General features: G+C 38.3%; 1 protein-coding gene across 4 annotated transcripts in view; it reads right to left on the minus strand.

Annotated features, from left to right (window-relative positions):
- PREPL (prolyl endopeptidase like) overlaps window positions 1–15,517 on the minus strand; it is a 57,233-nt gene that overhangs the window by 31,958 nt on the left and 9,758 nt on the right. The window lies entirely within an intron of this gene.

Raw genomic sequence — 15,517 nt, forward strand, 5'->3', positions numbered from 1 at the left:
TGCCCCGGTCCGGGAAGATCCCACATGCCGCGGAGTGCTAGGCTCGTGAGCCAAGGCTGCTGAGCCTGCGCGTCCGGAGCCTGTGCTCCGCAACGGGAGAGGCCACAACAGTGAGAGGCCCGCGTACCGCAAAAAGAAGAAAAATAAATAAATAAAGGGTTGAATAATTCAACACTCCACAGGTTTCCCTTGCTTAAGGAAAATAATTCTAGCCAAGATTTTAAATGTCAGCTTTCTGCCAAAGATGACAACTGTAGTGATTTGTGCCAGAAAGAGCACTAAGCCTTTGGTTAGGACCTGCAACAGCTGGTAAATATTTATTGCACAAGGGTATCCATGATACTTTACCAACAGTGTAGAGAATGTAAGCTATAAATACAGTTTATATCACAAGGAGTTTACACAGTCTAAAATTAAACACAAGAATAAAACAGAAAAATCACCAAAGCAAATTAAATGAAAAAATAATCATTCACAAAGGTTTTTAGAGTTTTTGAGATGCTTTATGATTTGGACTAGATTCACATTACCAACAATGGCTATTACAGTAGTCTAAATCATTCAGTCTCTACTTCAATTGAAGTCTCTACTTCAATAATAAAATTAATATGATTAATGATTTGAAATTCAAATTCTAAAGGCTTTTTTTTTTTTTAGTATTTCTACAAAATCTAGTGTTAACCTTTAGTGAGGCAAAATATCTATACCAATAATTTCCTATTATCAACCAAGGCACAAATCAGAAGATCGCTAGAAATCTATCTTGAAACTATAACTTAGTGGTAGAAGCTACCTTTTCATATCCAGATATATGCTTATCTATTCTGTTAATTCCTATTAGAACTTTTGAAGTACAGTCAGGATAGCTATGAAAAGAGTATCTCTTTCTACTACCTTGCAGCTCCTAGCACACTGTAGGTGAGGAGCTGGGCTCTGTGGTACGTGGGCCTCTCACCGTTGTGGCCTCTCCCGTTGCAGAGCACAGGCTCCGGACACGCAGGCTCAGCGGCCATGACTCATGGGCCTAGCCGCTCCGCGGCATGTGGGATCTTCCCAGACCGGGGCACGAACCCGTGTCCCCTGCATTGGCAGGCGGACTCTCAACCACTGCGTCACCAGGGAAGCCCGGCTCTGCCGCTTTTAAACACCCATTCTTATTGAGAGCCATGGCCAATGCCAGGCTAAGGCAACAGGGCTGGGCCCAATATCTATCCTCCTAAACTTATTTTACACTCTTGATTAACCTTTTTCTGTGTCACAAATCCAAATAAACTGAGCTTACATGAACCAAAATAACCCTGAAAGCAATAGGATTTTTAACTGCCTTAATAAAATGGAAGTAGAATTCGAGAGTTTTGTAAGTAATTCCTCGAAAGGAATTACTTCCAGGGAAACTGAGATTTTATATAATAATCATAAAGTACTCCAAATTGGTTTTGGTTTAAGTTCTGTCGCCAAGAATACCCACTGGGTGTTTTAAGCTTTCATTTCAATGCCAGCTAGCATTACCATCAGGGTATGCAGCTAAACCTATCCATTTTAGCCAAGTATCTTAATGCAGGGGTTCCCAACCTCTGGGCTGCGAACTGGTACCTGTCTGTGGCCTGCTAGGAAGTGGGCCATACAGCCGGAGGTGAGTGACAGGCGAGCGAGCAAAGCTTCATCTGCTGCTCCCCATCGCTCGCATTAGCACCTGAACCATCCTCCCCCCCTCCGCCCGTCCACGCAAAAACTGTCTTCCACAAAACTGGTCCCTGGTGCCAAAAAGATTGGGGAACACTGTCTTAATACATGAATAGTCTATTGGTTTTAAGGGAATATACTACCTAAAGGAGCTGAGGTGAGGAGAGCTTTAAATTTTAAGAAAGTTACATGTACAGTATCACTCAATTAGTGGAAAAAAGCAGCATTCCTTCCCACCTTCTGGGTGGCCCACCACAAAACCATTTTACAACGGAAACTCATAAGACAAGAGAATGGAATATGAACTTCACATTTTATTAATTTATTTTTTGGCTACACTACGTGGCATGCAGGATCTTAGTTCCCCAACCAGGGATCAGACCTGTGCCCCCTACAGTGGAGGCATGGAGTCAACCACTGGACTGCCAGGAAAGTCTCTGTAAACTTTATTACAGCAAATAATAATGAACTCTAAAAACAGAAAATAGCACAACAGAAGAACAGTGGGCAGCTTTTAGTCAAGATGGTGCTATTAATTAAAGGCTCATTCCAAGTCTGGGGCAGGGAGAGTAAAAAGTAGGCTTACGTCATTTTGTGTCAGAAAGCAAGAAGTGTTCAAAGGTTCATGGAGATGTGTCAAAAGAACACAAAGGCCAGTTTAAAGGGGTTCCTACTAGCCACATTTGGGACGGTTTGAGCATCAAAAACAATAATGACTGTAATTGATTATAATAAACTGAAAAAAATAAAAACAACAATTTAAAAAGAAGCAAAAACCAAACACACCTAACTAAAATAAAAAAAATAAAAAGAGGGTACAAAAAAAGGGGGAAACTCTTCTTAACAGAATACTACCACCTAATAAATGTAGAAAGAATAACAGAAATAGAAAATCATTAGCAACCCCCAGTGAAACAAATGATTAGGGTAAAGATCATCCTTGGTTATTAAACTCATTAAATGAAATGATGTCAGGTAATAAAATATTTGCACGAAGTATTACCTTAAGTCTACTTAGTAACTGCAAAGGGAATAATGGCCTGTTAATAATGGAGAGAACTAGCAGTTATCACCTTAACTGAAATTGTCAAGCTTAGCACCATTAATAATGGGACAAGTTGAGATTATGTGTCTTCCTGAAATAATGTTAACGTGAAACATTTCAATTTAATACAGAAAAAGAGAAGAGTAAACCTAAAGGAACTAGAAGGAAGTAAAATTAATTTGTTTCAATTAAGTTGATACAGTAACTAATGAGAAGACCAAAAAAATAAAAAAGTTGGTTCTTTTAAAAAATGTACTAAGGGGCTTCCCTGGTGGCACAGTGGTTGAAGAGTCCGCCTGCTGATGCAGGGGACGTGGGTTCGTGCCCCGGCCCGGGAGGATCCCACACGCGGCAGAGCAGCTGGGCCTGTGAGCCATGGCCGCTGAGCCTGTGCGTCCGGAGCCTGTGCTCCGCAACAGGAGAGGCCACAACAGTGAGAGGCCTGTGTATCGCAAAAAAAAAAAGAAAAAAAAAAGTACTAAGAAAGACATGTATAGCAAAACTGATTAAAAAAATGATAAAACATTACGAGTGAAAAAAATGACATAATTACAGATATAGTAAAGATTATTAAAACTTAAAATAACATCCTTTATGCTAACATATTTGAAAACATGATAGAATGGATAATATTGCAGAAAATAAATTACCAAAACCAACTAAAAAAAAAGAAAAGCTGTATAAGCTAATAAATATCAAAGAAATTGATAACTAAGTGTTCCCTTCTTAAAAGAGACACAAAACCCAGATACTTTCAAAGGTAGCTTTCTCTAATCCTCAAGGAAAAGATAATCTCATATGTCAACTATTTAAGAAAAAAAATGCCAACTATTTAAAACTACTCAACTTATTTTATCACGCTAATATAACCCTGACACTAAAACTAGACAGTGACAACATTAGACAATTAAAAACCAATCTTACTGTAAAATATGGATTGAAAAAACTCTAAAATTCATAAATCAATGTATTTTTAAAAACACATAATAAAAACAGTAATAGTAACAATAAAATCCTATGTGACCAAGTAGGATTTACCTTAAGAATGAAAGGATGGTCCAATGTTAGAAAAATCCATCAATCACAAATAAAGGAAATAAATCTTAGGCCCATTTCCATTAATGCAGAAAAAAACAGAAAATAGTGCACTTAAAAAATGATAAAAACCTTAAATTAGGAAGAGAGGAACTTCCTTGACTTAATAAATGATCTCTCTTTTTTTACACAAAACCATACTAATCATCTGTGAAACTCTTTTCAAGGCTCTTAATTATATTCATTTAAAATATCTAGTTATATATGCTGCTTATTTTCTTATTCAAAAAGTGACTGTTAAATGAAGGAAACTAATTGTTTCCAATGCTCCCTGCTTCTAATTTGTCTCCTTGAGCCCAGTAAGATTTTTGCCCTTCTCATTCCACTGACTGCTCTTGTCAAGGTCACTGATGGCCAGAGATATTATGGGGGGGGGAGAGACAAGATGGCAGAGTAGAAAGATGTGAGCTCAGCTCTTCTTATGAAAACACCCAAATCACAACTAACTGCTGAACAACACTGGCAAAAAATTCCTGGAACCTACCAAAAAAAAGATATTCTACATCCAAAGACAAAGAAGCCACAACAAGATGGTAGGAGGGGGGCAATCCTGATAAATCAAATACCATACCCATCGGGTAGATGACCCACAAACTGGAAAATAATCGTACCAGAAAAGTTCTCCCACAGGGGCAAAAGTTCTGAGCCCCACATCAGGCTCACCAGCCTGGGCGTCTGGCAAAGGGAGGAGGACCCTCAGAGAATCTGGCTTTGAAGGCCAGCAGGTTTTGATAGCAGGAATTCCACAGGACTAGGGGAAACAGAAACTGCACTCTTGGAGGGTGCACACAAAGTCTCATGTGCACCAGGGCCAAGGGAAAAAATAAATGACCTCAAAAGAGCCTGGGCCAGACCTACTGGCTGGTATTGGAGGGTCTTCTGTGGAGGCAGGGGGTGGCTGTGGCTCACTGTGGGGACAAAGACACCAGCAGCAGTAGTTCTGGGGAGTACTCATTGGCGTGAGCCCTACTGGTGGCTGCAATTTTCTCACCAAGACCTGGCCTCACCCAACAGCCTGTAGGCTCCAGTGCTGGGATATGTCAGGCCAAACAACCAACAGGGCAGGAACACATCAGCAGACAGGCTGCTTAAAGTGTTTCTGAGCACAGAGCTTCCTGCTAAACACACCCCTTGACATGGCCCTGCCCACCAGAGGGACAAGACCCAGCCCCACCCACCAATGGGCAGGAACCAGTCCTTCCCACCAGGAAGGCTGGACAAGCCTCTTAGGCTCATCCACCAGCAGGCAGACAGCAGAAACAAGAAAAACTACAATCCTGTAGCCTGTGGAACAGAAACCATAATCACAGAAAGTTAGACAAAATGAGATGGCAGAGGAATATGTCCCAAATGAAGGAACAAGATAAAACCACAGAAGAACATCTAAGTGAAGTGGAGATAGGCAATCTACCTGAAAAAGAGTTCAGAGTAATGATAGTAAAGATGATCCAAGATCTTGGAAAAGGCACAGACTCAGAATATACAAGAAATGTTTAACAAAGACAGAGAAGAACTAAAGAACAAACAAACAGAGATGAACAATAAAATAACTGAAATGAAAAATACACTTGAAGGAATCAATTGCAGAATAACTGAGGCAGAAGAACAGATAAGTGAGCTGGAAGATAGAATGGTGGAAATCACTGCTATGGAACAGAATAAAGAAAAAAGAATGAAAAGAAATGAGGACAGTCTAAGAGACCTCTGAGACAACATTAAAGGCACCAACATTCACATTATAGGGATCCCAGAGGAACAAGACAGAGAGAAGGGACCTGAGAAAATATCTGAAGAGATAATAGCTGAAAACTTCCCTAACGTGGGAAAGGAAACAGTCACTCAAGCCCAAGAAGCACAGAGAGTCCCAGGCAAGATAAACCGAAGGAGGAACATGCCGAGACACATAGTAATCAAACTGACAAAAATTAAAGACAAAGAAAAAATAATAAAAGCAACATGGAAGAGCAACAAATAACATACAAGAGAATTCTCATAAGGTTATCAGCTGATTTCTTAGCAGACACTCTGCAAGCCAGAAGGGAGTGGAGGATATATTTAAAGTGATGAAAGGGAAGAACCTACAACCAAGAATGCTCCAATCAGCAAGGCTCTCATTCAGATTCAATGGAGAAATCAAAAGCTTTATAGACAAGCAAAAGCTAAGAGAATTTGGCACCACCAGACCAGCTTTGCAACAAATGCTAAAGGAACTTCTCAAGGTGGAAAAGAAAAGGTTACAACTAGAAACAAGAAAATTAAGAATGGAAAAGCTCACTGGTAAAGGCAAACATACAGTAAAGGTAGGAAATGATCCACATATAAATATGATATCAAAACCAGCAATCGTGAGGAGAGTACAAATGGAGGATATTGGAAATGGATTTGAAATTAAAAGACCAGCAACTTAAAACAATCTTGTTTACATATAGACTGCTATATCAAAACCTCATGGTAACTGCAAACCGAAAATCTACAATAGATACACCACAAAAAAGAAAAAGGAATCCAAACACAACAGTAAAGTTAGTCATCAAATCACAAGAGAACAAAAGAGGAAGGGTTGAAAAGAAACCTACAAAAACAAATCCAAAACAATTAACAAAATGGCAATAAGAACATACATGTCGATAATTACTTTAAATGTAAATGGATTAAATGATCCAACAAAAGACAAAGACTGGCTAAATGGATACAAGAATAAGACCCATATATATGCTGTCTACAAGAGATCCACTTCAGATCTAGGGACACATACAGACTGAAAGTGAGGGGATGGAAAAAGCTATCCCATGCAAATGGAAATAAAAGAATGCTGGAGTAGCAATACTCATATCAGACTAAATAGACTTTAAAATAAAGAATGTTACAAGAGACAAGGAAGGATACTACATAATGATCAAGGGATCAATCCAAGAAAAAGATATACCAATTATAAATATACATGCACCCAACATAGGAGCACCTCAATAAATAAGGCAACTGCTAACAGCTGTAAAAGAGGAAATCAACAGTAACACAATAGTGGGGGACTTTAACACCCCACTTTCATCAATGGACAGATGATCCAGACAGAAAATCAATAAGGAAACACAGGTCTTAAATGACACATTAGACCAGATGAACTTAATTGATATTTACAGAGCATTCCATCCAAAAGCAGCAGAATACACATTCTTCTCCAGTACCCATGGAACACTCTCCAGGATTGATCACACGGTGGGCCACAAAGTGAGCCTTGGTAATTTAAGAAAACTGAAATTGTACCAAGAATCTTTTCCAACTACAATGCTAGGAAAAGAAAACTGTAAAACAAAACAAAACAAAAAACTGTAAAAAACACAAACACGTGGAGACTAAACAATATGCTACTAAACAACTAATGGATCACTGAAGAAATCAAAGAGGAAATCAAAAAATACCCAGAGACAAATAAAAACAAAAGCATGCCAATCCAAAACCTATGGGACACAACAAAAGCAGTCTTAAGAGAGAAGTTGATAGCAATAAAATCTTACCTCAGGAAACAAGAAAATCTCAAACAACCTAACCTCACACCTAAAGCAAATAGAGAAAGAAGAACAAACAAAACTCAAAGTTAGTAAAAGAAATCATAAAGATCAGAGAATAAATAAATGAAATAGAGACAAAGAAAACAACAGAAAAGATCAATGAAACTAAAAGCTGGTTCTATGAAAAGATAAACAAAATTGATAAACCTTTAACCAGACTCCTCAAGAAAAAAAGGTAGAGGGCTCAAATCAATAAAATTAGAAATGAAAAAGGAGAAGTTACAATGGACACCACAGAAATACAAGGGATCATAAGAGACTACTACAAGCAACTATATGCCAATAAAATGGACAACCTAGAAGAAATGGACAAATTCTTAGAAAGGTACAATCTCCCAAGACTGACCCAGGAAGAATGGAAAATATGAACAGACCAATAACAAGTAGTGAAATTGAAATCTGTGATTAAAAAACTCCCAACTAACAAAAGTCCAGGACCAGATGGCTTCACAGGTGAATTCTATCAAACATTTAGAGAAGAGTTAACACCTATCCTTCTGAAACTCTTCCAAAAAACTGCAGAGGAAGGAACACTCCCAAACTCATTCTATGAGGCCACCATCACCCTAATACCAAAATCAGACAAAGATACCACAAAAAAAGAAAATTACAGGCCAGTATCACTGATGAAGATAGATGCTAAAATCTTCAACAAAATATTTGCAGACTGAATCCAACGATATATTAAAAGGATCATACACCATGAAAAAGTGGGGTTTATCCCAGGGATGCAAGGATTTTTCAATATCCACAAAACAATCAGTATGACACACCACATCAACAAATTAAAGAATAAAAACCATACGATCATCTCAATAGAAAAAGCTTTTGACAAAATTCAACACCCATTTATGATGATAAGTCTCCAGAAAGTTGGTATAGAGAGAACATATTTCAACATAATAAAGGCCATATATGTCAAAACTATAGCTAATATCAAACTCAGTGGTGAAAAGCTGAAAGTATTTCCTCTAAGATCAGGAACAAGACAAAGATGTCCACTCTTGTCACTTTCATTCAACATAGTTTTGCAAGTCCTAGGCATGGCAATCAAAGAATAAAAAGAAATACAAAGAATCCAAATCAGAAAAGAAGAAGTAAAACTGTCACTGTTGCAGATGACATGATGCTATCCGTAGAAAATTCTGAATAAGCTACCAGAAAACTACTAGAGCTCATCAATGAATTCAGTAAAGTTGCAGGATACAAAATTAATACCTAGAAATCTATTGCATTTCTATGCAGTAACAACAAAAGATCAGAAAGAGAAATTAAAGAAACAATCCCATTTACTCTTGCATCAAAAATAATAAAATATCTAGGAATAAACCTACCTAAGGAGACAAAAGACCTATAACCGCATAACTATAGGACACTGATGAAAGAAATCGAAGATGACACAGATGGAAAGACACACCATGTTCTTAGATTGTAAGAATCAATACTGTCAAAATGACTATACTACCAAGGCAATCTACAGATTCAATGCAATCCCTATCAAATTACCAACGGTATTTTGCACAGAACTAGAACAAAAAATTTTAAAATTTGTATGGAGACACAAAAGACCCTGAATAGCCAAAGCAATCTTGAGAAAGAAAAACAGAGCTGGAGGAATCAGGCTTCCTGACTTCAAATTATACTGCACAGCTACGGTAATCAAGACAGTATGGTACTGGCACAAAAACAGAAATATAGATCAATGGAACAGGATAGAAAGCCCAGAGATAAACCCATGCGCCGATGGTCAACTAATCTACGACAAAGGAGGCAAGACTACACAATTGAGAAAAGACAGTCTCTTCAATAAATAGTGCTGGGAAAACTGGACAGCTACATGTAAAAGAATGAAATTAGAACATTCTTTAACACCATACATAATAATAAACTCAAAATGAATTAAAGACCTAAATGTAACAGCAGATACTATAAAACTCTTAGAGGAAAACATAGGCAGAACACCCTTTGACATAAATCGCAGCAAGATCTTTTTCAATCCATCTCCTAGAGTAATGGAAATAAAAACAAAAATAAACAAATGGGACCTAATTAAACTCAAAAGCTTTTGCACAGCAAAGGAAACCATAAACAAAACGAAAAGACAACCCACAGAATGGGAGAAAATATTTGCAAAGATGCGATCAACAAGGGATTAATCTCCAAACTTACAAACAGCTCATGTGGCTCAATATCAAAAAAAACAAACAACCCAATCAAAAAATGGGCAGAAGACCTAAATAGACATTTCTCCAAAGACATACAGGTGGCCAAGAGGCACATGAAAAGATGCTCAACATCACTAATTATTAGAGAAATGCACACCAAAACTACAATGAGATATCACCTCACACCAGTCATAATGGTCATCATCAAAAGTCTACAGGGCTTCCCTAGTGGCGCAGTGGTTGAGAGGCCACCTGCCGATGCAGGGGACATGGGTTCATGTCCCGGTCCGGGAAGATCCCACATGCTGCGGAGCGGCTAGGCCCACGAGCCATGGCCGCTGAGCCTGTGCGTCCGGAGCCTGTGCTCCACAATGGGAGAAGTCACAACAGTGCGAGGCCTGCATACCGTAAAAAAAAAAAAAAAGTCCACAAACAATAAATGCTGGAGATAGTGTGAAGAAAAGGGAACCCTCCTACACTGTTGGTGGGAATGTAAATTGGTACAGCCACAATGGAGAACAATATGGAGGTTCCTTAAAAAAACTAAAAATAGAGCTACCATATGATCAAGCAATCCCACTCCTGGGCATATATCTGGAGAAAACCATGGTTTGAAAGGATGCATGCACCCCCAATGTTCATTGCAGTGCTGTTTACAATAGCCAAGAATGGAAGCAACCTTAATGCCCATCGACAGAGGAATGGATAAAGAAGATGTGGTACACATATACATTGGAATATTATTCAGCCATTAAAAAGAATGAAATAGTGCCATTTGTAGCAACATGGATGGACCCAGAGATTATCATACTAAGTGAAGTCAGACAGAGAAAGGCAAATATCATACGACATCGCTTATATGTGGAATCTTAAAAAAATGATACAAATGAACTTATTTCCAAACTGAAACAGACTCACAGACTTAGAAAACAAACTTATCGTTTGGGACTTCCCTGGTGGCACCACGAATAATCTTCCTGTCAATGCAGGGGGCATGGGTTCGATCCCTGGTCTGGGAAGATCCCACATGCCGTGGAGCAACTAAGCCTGTTCGCCACAACTATGGAGCCTGAGCTCTAGAGCCCATGCCCCACAACTACTGAAGCCCAGGTGCCCTACAGCCTATGAGCCACAACTACTGAGCCCACGTGCCACAACTATGAAGTGTGCATGCCGCGACTACTGAGCTCACGTGATGCAACTACTGAAGCCCGCGTGCCTAGAGCCCGTGCTCTGCAATAAGAGAAGCCACCACAATGAGAAGCCCATGCACTGCAACGAGAAGTCCACGCCCTGCGACAAACAGTAGCCCCCATTCACAACAACTAGAGAAAAACCCGTACGCAGCAACGAAGACCCAACGCATCCAAAAAATAAATAACACTTTTTTAAAAAAGAAAAACTTATGGCTAACCAAGGGGAAAGGTGGGTGGGGGGAGGGATAAATTGGGAGTTTGGGATTGACATATACACACTACTATATTTAAAATAGATAACGAACAAGGACAGTACAGGGAACTCTGCTCAATATTCTGTAATAACCTAAGTGTGAAAAGAATCTGAAAAAGAATAGATACGTGTATACGTATAACTGAATCACTTTGCTGTACACCTGAAACACAACACTGTTAATGAACTATACTCCAATATAAAATAATAATTAAAAAAAATAAGATATTACTTCATTAAAAAAAAAAAGGTCACTGATGGCCACTACATCACAAAGTACAAATGTTAATTCTAGGTATTCACAGTACTTGACCTATCAGCATTATGAAACAGTTGATGACCTCCTCCTCCTAAAAACACTTTTCTTCACTTGGCTTCCAGGACACCTCATTCTCATTGTTTGCCTCCTATCTCACTGGCCCTTCTCAGTGTCTTTAGCTAGTTCCTACTCAACTCCTTGGCTCTTACCATCAAAATACCCTGGACCACTTCTTTATCTATAGTGTACACTAATTCCTTTGGTGATCTCATCCAGTCTCATGACCTTAAAAGCTATTTATGTGCAGAGGACTCCTAAATTTATATGTCTAACAAGTATGTCAAAAATGTCCAAAACTGAACATCCAACTTCCCCATGTACCCTCTCCCCACAAAAACCTCCTGTTCTGTAGGCAATCTTTCCTATTTTCATAAATAACTCTTTCCAAGCTGCTCATGCTTGAAAGTATTAGTCTTCTTTGTCTTTCTCTCTTGCCACAATCAAGTGATCTGCAAACCTTGTCAATTCTACTTTCAAGATATATCTAGAATCTGACCACTTCTCACCTTGTACTATGCTGGTGGTACCAGTATCGTTTCTCCTTTGGATTACTGCAATAGCCAAAATGCTCTGTTTCTGCCTCTATCTTCTATAGTCTATTTTCAACAAAGGAACTAGAGTGAGACTGAAGTCAGATTATATCACTCCTTCACTCAAAACCCCATCCAATGGTTTTCCCATCTCACTCAAGAGGAAAAATCCTTATAATGGTCTGCAAGAGCCTAAAGGATCTTGCCCCATTACCTTGCTGACCTCATCTGCTACTACATTCCTCCCTCAACCACCTACTCTGAGCCACACTGGCCTCTTTGATGTTTCTTGAATATGTTAGGCTTGCTCCCACCTTACTTTCTTAGAACTTACTGTGCCCTATGCCCAAACACCTACTTGAAGCTATTGCTCAAATGTCATCTCAGTTAGGCTTGCCTTGACCACTCTACTAAAATCACAGTTCACCCTATCCCAACATGGCCTATCTAATATTTCCTTGTCCTATTTTATTTTTCATTGTACTTATTGCCTCTGACATACTTTATATTTTACTCACATATTTTTTTATTCTTTCTCTATCCCTAGAAGTAGAATGATAAGCTCCATGAAGGCAGGTATCTTTGTTTCCTTTGCTCAATGCTATATACCCAATGGGTAGAATGATGCATAGCAGGTGTTCAACAAATAATTGCTGAATTGAATGAAACACAGAGAGCACAAAGCATAAAAATTTAAAGACATTTAACAAAAGATATCATAAAGTGAAAAGAGCACAAATATAGAGAAGATATCTATGCACAAATAAAAGACAAAGGATATGTAAAAACCTCCTATGAATCAGTAAGAAAAAGACAAACTCAATAGGAAAAATGGTCAAACATCATCAATAAGCAATTCAGGAAGACAAAACCAATGATGTCAATAAACATGAAGAGATGCTCAACCTCATTATTAGGGCAATGAAAATTAAGCAATAATGACATACTATTTACCCATCAGCAGGGCAAAAAGGTCTGATAATATCAAATGTTATTCAAGATATAGAGATAGGATTCTTATATATCCCTTTCTATCTGAGTGTAAGATAGTTCTATCAATTCAGAAATTAATTTAACAAGAAACATTAGGATGTGAATACAATTAGGAATTCCAATTCTAGATATAGACTCTAGAGAAAGACAAGCACACATGGATAAGGAGATACAAGATTGTGCTCTGCAGCTTTTTTGTTGGGTAAGTCTGGAAATTGGAAACAACCTACATGCTTGTCCAAAGAAAACAGATTAATTGTGGCATATCATAGAATATTACGCAGCAGTTGTAAAAAATGAGACAGATACATATATTAACGTGGAACCTCAAAATCAGAATGTTGAACAGCAAAGCAAGTTATACAATTGTATGTACATTATTTACCTAAAGTTGTAAAACATGCAAAACAATATATGATCAGTGTATACAAATATATATGCTATCAAATTACATAAAAATAGAATGGGGCTTCCCTGGTGGCGCAGTGGTTGAGAGTCCGCCTGCCGATGCAGGGAACATGGGTTCGTGCCCTGGTCCGGGAAGATCCCACATGCCGCGGAGCGGCTGGGCCCGTGAGCCATGGCTGCTGAGCCTGCACGTCCAGAGGCTGTGCTCCGCAACGGGAGAGGCCACAACAGTGAGAGGCCCGTGTACCACAAAAAAAAAAAAAAGAAAAAGAATGGAAAGAGGTTAAGGACAATGATCACCACTGGGGAGGTAAGGAAGATACTGTGATCAGGGAAGTACATAGGAGTCTTCAAATACATCTGTAACTTTTCTGGTTAAGAAAAAAGTCACACTGAGTAGTGGATACATGGGTATTTGCTATTGTGTTCTCTCTCTCTTTGTATATATCTGTAGTGACTTATAATAAAAGATATTTAAAAGAAAGGTGATGTGAATCAAGTTACCTGAGGTTTGGTTCTGACTCCATTAATTTTTATAATTTTTTAAAATTTTATCTTGGGCTCAGTGACTTTAGTTTTTTCATTTATAAAGAAAGAACTCACACATTTCCTGATTTCAAAACTTACTAGAATGTTATGGCAATCAAGAGTGTAGTACTGGCCTAAGGACAGACATACAGATCAACAGGATAGAACTAACAGTCCAGAAATAAACCCTTACATTTATGGTCAGTAGATTTTTGATAAGCGTGCTAAGAAAATTTGATGGGAAAAGCACAGTCTTTTCAACAAATGATGCTGGGCTAAGTGGATATTCACAAGCAAAAGAATGAAGTCAAACTCTCACCCCTCATAGCACGTACAAAAAATAAATTCAAAATAGACCAAAGACCTAAAGAAAGCTCAGATTACATGATTTCTTTGGTCTTTCTTCAAGCAGTAAAATTTATGGTTACATGAAAAGAAAATATCATTCATTCAACTATTAAGTCATCCACAAACATTTACTGGTTATCTAGTATGTGGCAGTCATTAATGCTACGTGTTGGGCATATAAAGATGTACATTGTAAAATTCTTGTCTTCAGGGACTTACCAATGTAATGGAAAGAGGGAAAAAATTTAAATAATAATAATTATATAATAATAATAAGTAGCACAGAAGTAAATACAGTGTCATGCCTTTTATGGCTTCAACCACTACCTATACATGGACCACTCTTCCCAACTTCCAGACTCATATACCCAGCTGATGAGTAAAGTCTCCAAATCAGTAGTGAGTTACATTTACTCCTTCTCCTTCCTCACCCTTAACATCTGAGTAACGGTAAGGCTATACATGTGACTGTGAAATAAGTCTGTTCGAAACATAAAGATGATCCACATGTGTTTTCAAATGTTGTGATTTTGAAAAGTTAACATGATGTCTATCCCAGTTAAGGGGGATATCAGCCTGCAATCAAATACAGTAAGAAATCGGAGGGAATTCCCTGGCAGTTCAGCAGTTAGGACTCGGTGCTTTCACTCCCATGGCCCAGGTTCAATCCCTGGTTGGGGAACTCTACTAAGTGGATAAATAAAGATCAGAGTAGCTCTGTGTCAGTTTAGGTCAGGTTTTGCAAAAAAAAAAATAATAAGTAAATATTTTTGTAAGGGACTTCTGGATTTTAGAATCCAAATAGATCAGAGATTATCACCCTATGTTCTCTATTATTCTACTAAAATGCCCCAAATAAAATGTAATCACTGTAACTGTGAAGTCTGACTGATTCTATCTCTTCAATCCTCCCTCAAATCTTACACTTTTCTCCATTTTTCTGGCTATGTCCTTAGTTTAGGCTCTCATCTTCATTCACCTTACTGACAAGGCTTCCTACTTCCAATCTATTTTCTGCAATTCTGTCAGAGGGATTCTTCTAAAATGCAAATCTGATTGCATCTACATTTTTCAATGACTTTCTATTGCTTTTAGGATGCAGTTCAAATTTCTCACAAGATTTACACAACTGCCTATACATGATCTGGCCCCTGCTTACTTTTTCTGGTTCATCTTTGACCATTTTGGCTACAGTACTTGTAGGGATTGCCCTCTCTCGATGTGGGGCTCTTACAAATGTTGCTCCCTATGCCTGGTATTTCCTTAACTACACTCTCAGTTTTATTTCGTCTAGCTCAATCCTTTATTTGGGGACTTAGGTTCAAGAATTATACTGCAACCCACAGAATGGCATTCTATAAAATAGACGTAGGCCCCTATTTATG

The sequence above is a fragment of the Neophocaena asiaeorientalis genome, unplaced genomic scaffold (assembly GCF_003031525.2).
Source record: "Neophocaena asiaeorientalis asiaeorientalis breed wild unplaced genomic scaffold, Neophocaena_asiaeorientalis_V1.1 scaffold171, whole genome shotgun sequence".
Lineage (NCBI taxonomy): Eukaryota > Metazoa > Chordata > Mammalia > Artiodactyla > Phocoenidae > Neophocaena > Neophocaena asiaeorientalis.